General features: G+C 38.7%; 1 pseudogene; it reads left to right on the top strand.

The window, feature by feature from the left end:
- Positions 1-428: 428 nt before the first annotated feature.
- Positions 429-2,294, top strand: LOC149838264 (ABC transporter G family member 5 pseudogene; annotated as a pseudogene).
- Positions 2,295-9,474: the final 7,180 nt, after the last annotated feature.

The raw sequence follows: 9,474 nt of genomic DNA on the forward strand, positions 1-9,474 counted from the left end.
ATTGTTCACAATGTTCCAAACTTTCAATAAACAAGCGACCAAAAAGCTGAACTTTGCCTGATTGTGGAACAAAATCAGGATCTGAAGTGATTGAACCAGTGAACGAACTAAAATTCCAGATACAATACTAATAAATATGAAATGTAAATCCAGTCATGGCTCACGAGTCTCTGACTTGCTTGAATTGGACCTGAATCATCTCTCTCGTCAAGTAATACACCTACACTAAAGGGCATTTTAGTCATTTCCTAAAATGGGCATCAATATGTCGAATAGAATTATCAGAGACAACAAGTGTAACTAATGAATAAAGAGAGAAGGTTACTTTTATTGTGCAACTCTTTCCAGCAGCCACTTCACAGATAAGCATAATCAATCATGTAAGGGTACCAGCAGATTGATTGCAAAGATTGGTAGAGAGGGAATCGATGAAGAAGGGTTGTGACATAGAAGCCATTTGTATTGACTACAAGGTTGATCTGGAGAAAATAAGCCATCCCTTTAGGATATGGGGCAGAGAAGAGGAACCTAGCTTTCTTAAACCAGAGGAAGAAGAACACAACATTGGCATTGTTAAGAGGACTAAACATGTACTCAAGAATGTTAGCTGCAGAGCCAGGCCAGGGGAGATACTTGCCATTCTTGGGCCTAGTGGCGCTGGAAAATCCAGTCTGCTGAATATTTTAGCAGGGTGGATTACCCCACAAACATCAAACATATTAGTGAATCAGAAACCAATTGATAAGATCCAATTCAAGAAGATCACAGGCTATGTGGCCCAGAAAGACACTCTGTTTCCACTCCTGACAGTGGAAGAAACACTCTTGTTCAGTGTTAGGCTTAGGCTCAAGCTTCCTTATTCACAACAAGTTGCTAAACTTACATCTATGATTCAAGAACTCGGCTTGGAACACATTGCCAACTCACGGATTGGCAATGAGAAGATCAGAGGCATCTCTGGTGGAGAGAGGAGGAGGGTTTCAATAGGTGTTGATATCATCCATGATCCAGCTGTGCTTTTACTGGATGAGCCTACTTCTGGCTTGGACAGCACATCGGCATTGCAGATCATTGATATGCTCAAACTCATGGCTGAGATCCACGGCAGAACAGTAATTCTTTGCATACACCAGCCTGGATTCAAAGTCATAAAGCTTTTCAATTCTATCCTATTATTGGCTAATGGATCAGTGCTCCATCATGGCACCACTGAGCAGCTTCAAAATCATTTGGCATCAGTAGGTCTGCAGATCCCTATGCATGTAAACATCATTGAATTTGCGATTGATGCGATAGAGCATCTACAAAAACAACTACCGCTGGACCAACAACATGATGAATCTGGGAACAGAGGAACTCTGCAACAGTTGTTTCAATGGAACAAGGTGGCAGAAGGGAACTTCGATGAAGGAAACAGATTCAGTACTGATTGGGTATGTGCAAATTCCAGGGTCAAAGAGATAATCATTCTAGTGGAACGATTCACCAAGATCACATTCAGAACCAAGGAGCTTTCTGCAGTTCGATCTTTGCAAATGTTAATAGTAGGTCTAGTTCTCGGAACCATCTTTTACAATCTCAAGGGAGACAAAACTGGTGCAGAAGAGAGAGTGGGCCTGTTTGCTTTCATTTTGACATTCCTGCTTACTTACACGACAGAAGCTCTACCAATCTTCTTGCAGGAAAGAGAAATCCTAATGAAAGAGATTTCATGTGGTAGCTACAGGATATCATCGTATGCCATTGCAAATGGATTAGTTTCCATGCCATTTCTACTTATCTTGGCTCTGCTCTTCTCTTTTCCACTGTATTGGCTTGTGGGTTTGAGTGGGAGCTTCTCGGCTTTCCTTTATTTTGTCCTGATAATCTGGCTAACATTGTATACTGCAAACTCTGTTGTCTTATGCTTCAGTGCTCTAGTTCCGAATTTCATCATTGGGAATTCAGTTATTTCAGGTGTCATGGGATCATTTTTTCTGTTTTCTGGCTATTTTATATCAAAGGATCAAATTCCAAGATACTGGATTTTCATGCACTATATTTCACTATTTAAGTATCCATTCGAAGGATTCTTGGTGAATGAATTTTCTTCTTGGAAGGGATGTTTGGATTACAGGTTTGGAAGATGCTTGATGAATGGGGAGGATTTCCTAAGAGATCATGGCTTGGGAGAGGAAGGCAGATGGAGAAACGTGATGTTCATGTTCTTCTTTATAGTAGGTTACAGAATCTTCTCTTACATCATTCTCAGATGCAGGTGTTCCCTTGGTGGCTTCAAGTGTGCCTTTACTTGACTCAATCTTTAGAAGGTGCAATAAAGCGAGTGCCCTCAAAACATGCAGAAGCTTTAGAAGATGCCAAAAAGCAAGACACAAGTGTACGAAATTTGAACTGAGATGTAAGTTGGAACCTATAAACTGTCGTGTTTTCTTCATTCTCTAATAGCTGAGCTACTGTGAGATATAATTGTTCCATTAGTAACATTTAATCTAACCTCATGAGATGGTCATGCCATTTATCAGTCACTTGGGGAACGGGGGTCGTTGTTGAGAAATTTGCTTGCTTTCTTAAGGATTAATACTCGAAATCACCTATACCCTGCAGTGTAACAATCTTTGACATGAATTCGGGCATCGTGGGTTCCAACCCCCCCTAGTTGAAGCTCATAGGTGGAAGTTGTTTTGACCAAATCTGACACCATATATGTGAATTGTCAAAATGGTAGGAATCGGACCTTGGATCATACTTTTTCATTGTAAACTAAGATAATTTAAGGATTGAAATTTCGGTACATTGTAGGCTATTGATTTTTAAACCTCCAAAATTCCAACATACATGTCACAAAAACATGACCCAAAGGTCGCTTTCTACTAAACCAAACATGTAGATCACATCTGGAGGGACCTATATGCAAAAAAAATTAAAAAATGAAAAAGAATTAGTCTTTCACTAGGGGGTTTAGAACCCGTGAGGGTAGTAAACATTGTCCTGGGAATAAAAGTCCCCAGAAGGAATAAAATGAAAAGAATGCCTTGATCTCAAAGGTGGTAAAAATGAGATGTCGCATTTCAGTGAAGATAGGAGGAAAAAAAAAACCCCATTATATTAGCTGGTCACTAGCTCTCCCCTTTCATTTTTGTCTTTTTTTCTTTTTTCTTTTGTTTGATAGGAAATCTGTTGGAAAACCCCAGTGGACATTTTGAATTGAGAATCTCCAATCTAAGATTATACAACTTTTAGTAATCCTGCTCTCGTATTTATCTACATTCTTTTGGATATATTTTCTACATACGATATTGAAAATAAATTTCCAACTGGGCATGTGTGCCTTTGTGTGCACATGTACCATGTAGGAAGATTACTTACAGAAAAGTTCACAGTTATGCATTGGCATGACATGCCTTTTTCATTTGATGTATATGAAAATATAATTGTGCTAAATGATTTAGTGCAATAAGAAATTGAAATTGTTTTCTAAGGGACTATGAATTAATATGTGCTAGCATATTCCTTCAACTATCTAAAAATCAACATGTACACATGTCACTAACCTGCACAGCTGCATCTTGAGCTCAAGGCAGGTGTGTGGTGTAGCACATTGGTGTATGGAAAAGGCAGGTAGTATGGTTTATTATTATTCAAATCTCTAAGAAATATAGCCTTATCAAATTTACAAAGTGAAACTTGTTAATCCGTTATCATGGATAGGCCATGAGTCCTGCCCTACTCAAGTGAGGTTACTGCAACAAGTTTATCTGTTAGACAAGGAACAGCTCTACTTGAAGTCCAATCTTTCGCCTCATGATTAGAACATGCTGCAAGGCATATAAGTCGGTTGACATCCATTATACGATTTACAAAGGCTACACATACCATGCCGTTCATTTTGATTTATTGGTTAAATCTGAACCAACTCAGTCTGAGCTTGAGCTTCATCAGTCTGCATGCTGGCTCTATTAAGGTCTAAGATGGTAGCTAATTGAATCGTTACAAACAGACAATTTTTGATAGATTAAATTGAACATCTTTTTCTTAGCTAAGTAATAGGATATGATTTATGATATCTATTGGACCAGTTTTGTCATCTTAATATTTCAATTTAGAAAATTCACTTTTAAGTTTGTGAAAAATGATTTCTCAAGAATTTATCTTTTTCATTGGTTTCTTACAATTACCCATCATTTGGAGAACCCTAAGTTCAGGAGCTGGGTTTACCTTTTGGGGTCTAATGCCAATAGATATAATGGCTAAAGGCTTCACCCTGTAGATGAACCGTGGGCTCAAGGACCTATGGCTAGAATCGTGATCATGAACCATGAACAGTTGCATGCATGGCAGGCCCTGTTGGGCATGGGTCTGAGAGACACGTCTGAGGCCTAATCCTTTTGGTTAATGCTATGAGCTTAAAGTTCATAGGACACCTTCTTGGATCTGACAAAATGACCCATATCAGTGACAGGAAGGCTCTCTATACCAAGTTATGACCCATGGTGCTCGCTACTTAGTGCATGGGTCTACACAAGCACAACCACACACAAAAGAGACACTTTGGTCCTAGCTACAGAAAATTTATCAAGATGGCAAAGAAACTCAAAACCGCAGATATAGCCACTGAAATATATTTAAAACATCCAATAGCGAAGGACACTGGAATACTGAAATCTCTGCCAACACCCTTGCAAATATGACAAGCATAAATCCAAGCAATGTCATCTTAAGCCACAATGCAGATGTTTTTCCAACCAAAGTACCACAGTATTCTAAATGCAGGAACATCACAAACCAAGATGCCAAAAAAAAAGAAACCAGACAAAGAAAACCAAAGGCCCCTGTAGATTTATGTGGTTTGACAATATAGTTATGTCCACAATGAGAGGAGATTCAATTCCACTATCTCTTAAATGTCGCAAGTCATCTATCAACAAATAGCTATTTTCATCCAATACCTCCAAATCTTGTCATTAATTCCCTCACCCAAACCTAAATTCTGTTAAATGTTTCAATTACTATGGGATTTTTTCTCCATATTCTTGAATCCTAATGGCATGCTAAGATATGCAATCCTACGAGTCTAATGGACTCCACATTTCTCTTCAACTGAATGCATCTTGCCAGTGAAATGATTACTGATTCTTTGTAGGTTGCCTATTTACTGAGATTTTTTAAACACCAAAAGAAAAATGTCCCAATACTAGCAGACAGACACAACTCCGCCTGTGTATAACTGTTTAGTTATACACTGCCGGTCCCAAGCCCGGATAAAGGAGGAGGGTTGCGGTAGGCCTGTGACAGACAGCATAAAAACTTAGTCATACCCTATGAAAATGAACCAATATGAGAATTTCGTTGGGGCGTTCCCTACTGAGCGACACGCTGTACTCTCTAGGCCCGGAGGTAGTGATAAATGGGCAAGGGTTGCTAGGTCGTCGCCCAAAAGCGACGCGTCACACCGACGCCCGGGTGTGGTGTCAAATAGGCAAGGGTTCCCTCACTTTGTTGGATGGGTGGGGGTAAAGAAGTTAGTCCAAGACCATAAAATTAGGTTAGCCACTTGGAACATAGGGTCTTTAACTGGTAAGTTGGTAAAGTTAGTAGATGTTATGTGTAGGAGAAAGATTGATATTTTATGTCTACAAGAGACCAAATGAGTAGGTGAGAAAGCAAAAGTGATAGAACCTTGAGGATATAAGATTTGGTATACAGGAATAAATAGGAATAGGAATGGAGTAGGGATTGTTATGAGTCGTCAGTTTATAGATAATGTAGTTGAGGTCCGTAGGAAGGGTGATAGAATTTTACTTATTAAATTAGTATTAGGTACGGATATTATTAATATTATTAGTGTTTATGCACCTCAAGTAGGTTTAGATGATTCCATTAAGCATGAATTTTGGGAAGATTTAGATGGAGTAGTACAAGGGATATCTTATGGAGAAAAGCTTTTCATCGGCGGTGACCTTAATGGACATGTAGGCATTAGTAGGGATGGATTTGAGAGTATCCATGGAGGCTATGGTATAGGAGAAAAAAATGAAAGTGGAGAAAGAATTTTAGATTTTTGTTTGTCCTATGATATGATCTTAGCAAACACTTGGTTTAGGAAGAGGGAGTCTCACCTAGTAACATTTAAAAGTGGGGTTAATACGAGTCAGATAGATTTTTTCCTACTTAGAAAGAGAGATAGGGGTTGTTGCATCGATTGTAAGGTTATACCGGAAGAAAGTGTAGCTACACAACATAGAGTCTTAATTTTAGATCTTAGAATTAGACAATGCCGCAAAAGGGATAGACATAGGATAGATCCTAGAATTAAGTGGTGGGCACTGAAAGGAGCTAAACAAGGAATGTTTGTAGAGCAGGTAGTTAAGGAAGTTGATTGGTGTCTCGAGGAGGATTCAGAATCAATGTGGAATAAGATAGCGGGTGGCATGAGAAAAGTGGCTAAGGAGGTATTGGGTGAGTCTAAAGGCGGTGCACCACTAGGTAAGGATACATCATGGTGGAACGAGGATGTCAAATTAGCTATTAAGGTTAAAAGAGAGTGTTATAGAAATCTAAGAGTCGTGATAATGAGAATTTGGAGAAGTATATGATAGCAAAGAAGGAAGCTAAAAAAGTAATTTGAAACGCGAGGGCTAAGGTATATAAGGAGGTTTATGACAAGTTGGATACCAAAAAAGGCGAGAAGGATATTTATAGGCTTGCAAAGATAAGAGATAGGAAATCGAGTGATTTGGGTATGGTTAGATGTATCAAAGATGAAACGCAAAGGGTTTTAGTCAAAGATGAGGAGATTAAGGAGGGATGGAAAGATTATTTTGATAAGCTATTTAATGATAGTCATGCTCAAGATCTTGGAGACTTCTCCATTCCTTTTCATGAGATAAATCGTGACTTCATGCGCAAGATTCAAAAGAAAGAAATTGCAGAGGCTTTGAAGAAAATGAAATCAAGAAGGGCAGTTGGCCCAGATGGTATACCTATCGAGGCTTGGAAATGCTTGGGAGAGAAAGGTTTAGAATGGTTGACAAATCTTTTTAACTTGATTTGGCGAACAAATAAGATGCCTAATGAGTGGAGGAAGAGTACTTTGGTGCCTTTATATAAGAATAAGGGTGATATACAAGATTGCACAAACTATCGTGGTATAAAACTCATGAGTCATACTATGAAACTTTGGGAGAGGGTGATTGAGTCTAGGTTGAGGAAGGTTGTCATGATATCAGAGAATCAATTTAGTTTTATGCCTGGAAGATCAACTATGGAAGCTATACATCTTCTTAGACAACTTATTGAAAGATATAGAGAGAGGAACAAAGATTTGCATATGGTTTTTATTGATTTAGAGAAGGCATACGATAGAGTACCTAGGGACGTTCTCTGGTGGACAATGATGAAGAAAGGTGTTTCTCTCAAGTACATTAGTATAATTAAAGATATGTATGAAGGAGTAGTAACCAATGTCCGCACTTGTGGAGGGGTGACAACCAATTTTCCGATAACGGTTGGGTTACATCAAGGATCTGCTTTAAGCCCTTTTCTATTTGCGATAGTGATGGATGAGCTTACGAGATCAATTCAAGAAAATGTACCGTGGTGTATGTTGTTTGCTGATGATATTGTTTTGATTGATGAGTCTAGAGCTGGGGTTAATGCTAAGTTAGAATTATGGAGACAGACATTGGAAGCTAGAGGTTTTAAGTTGAGTAAGAGTAAGACTGAATATATGGAATGTTGGTTTAGTAAGCAACGAAGTAGTGATGGGAGTGTAGTGAAGCTTGGTGAGCAAGAAATACCGGTGAATGATTATTTCAAATATTTGGGATCCATCATTCAAAAGTATGGAGAAATTGATGGAGATGTAAATCATAGGATAAAGGTTGGGTGGATGAAATGGAAAAGTGCAACTGGAGTGCTGTGCGATCGTAGAATGCCATTGCGGTTGAAGGAAAAGTTTTATAGGACGACTATTAGGCCCGCTTTACTATATGGTACGGTTTGTTGGGCTGCCAAGAGACATCATATTCAAAAAATGAGTGTAGCTGAGATGCGGATGCTTAGATGGATGTGTGGAAATACAATAAAAGATAAGATTCAGAACGAAGAGATACGTAAGAAGGTAGGTGTTGCACCCATTGAAAATAAGATGCGAGAGAATCATTTACGGTGGTTTGGGCAGGCGAAGGCCTAATGATGCTCCAGTTAGAAGGTTGGAGAAATGGGAAAATATATTAGTTAAAAGAGGTCGGGGTAGGCCTAGGAAGACTTGGATGAAGATGATAGGAAAGGATATGAATGCTTTGAACCTCACCGAGGACATGGCATTGGATAGAAATGATTGGAGGAAAAGGATTCATGTGGAAGACCCAAAATGAATTTCTTTTTTTGGTTCATATCGCTGACCCCAATTGTTTTGGGATGAAGGCGTAGTTCTTGTTGTTGTTGTTGTACTAGCAGACAGACACATTCCTAGCTCACAAGCATTCTAGTACATGGCTTTATAATACATACATACATACATACATACATACATACATACATACATACATACATACATACATACATACATACATAGGTTGTCAATGGGTCCAGATCCCGTCTGTATATATATATATAAAATATAATAAACATATTATATATAATATAATAGGCCCAGCCCAGCCCGATTAGGACCCACGGGCCTAAAGGGCGGGCCATGGGCCAAGGTTTTCCCAGCAGGCCGGCCTGATCCGGGCTTTTGGCCCGGCCCGTGTGTGTGGAGCTCGTAAAGGGAGGTCATTTTGATGAAATCTGACCATTGATTTGTTCAACATAGTAGGAATCAACTCTTGGATCATATTCTTTCGACAAAAAATATGACTTGGGGTAAAAGCCTCGGTACATTTTAGGCTGCTGATTTTTCAACCTCCAAAAAATCTGACATGTCAGAAAAACCTGATTCGCGGGTCAGTTTCTACTGAACCAGACATGTAGATCAATCTGGAGGGACAGATGTAAAAACAAATAAAAAAAAATGAAAAAAATAGAGTTTTGCACTAAGGTGTTTAGAATACACACACACACACCGCGAGCACACACCCTGTCAGGAGGTCAATAGAATGTTGTGATTTTGTTATTTCTAATATTTTAAAATGAAATAGCCCTAACTGCAATTTGAGTTGTAGATTGAGGGAGAAGATCAGGTACCAGGTATATCTATATGGTTAACTGAAAATGCCAGAAAACGGAGACCTACGGAACATGGAAATTGATATTAAAGCATAAAATGATGGCTGCTGAAACAATGAAGCCTTGATCTGCAGAGCTTTTAGATAGTCTTTTTTGAGAAGATTAAATTTTTTGTGAGAAGAGAGCTTTTAGATAGTCGCACAACATGAAAATGTGGTCTAGAAACTAGAAATGGAGGAAATCCAAATAAAATATTACATAGAAAAGTAAGAATTATAATATAAACAGTACCAAGAACACAAAAGA

Source organism: Nuphar pumila, chromosome 5, assembly GCF_984573655.1.
Source record: "Nuphar pumila chromosome 5, dmNupPumi1.hap1.1, whole genome shotgun sequence".
Lineage (NCBI taxonomy): Eukaryota > Viridiplantae > Streptophyta > Magnoliopsida > Nymphaeales > Nymphaeaceae > Nuphar > Nuphar pumila.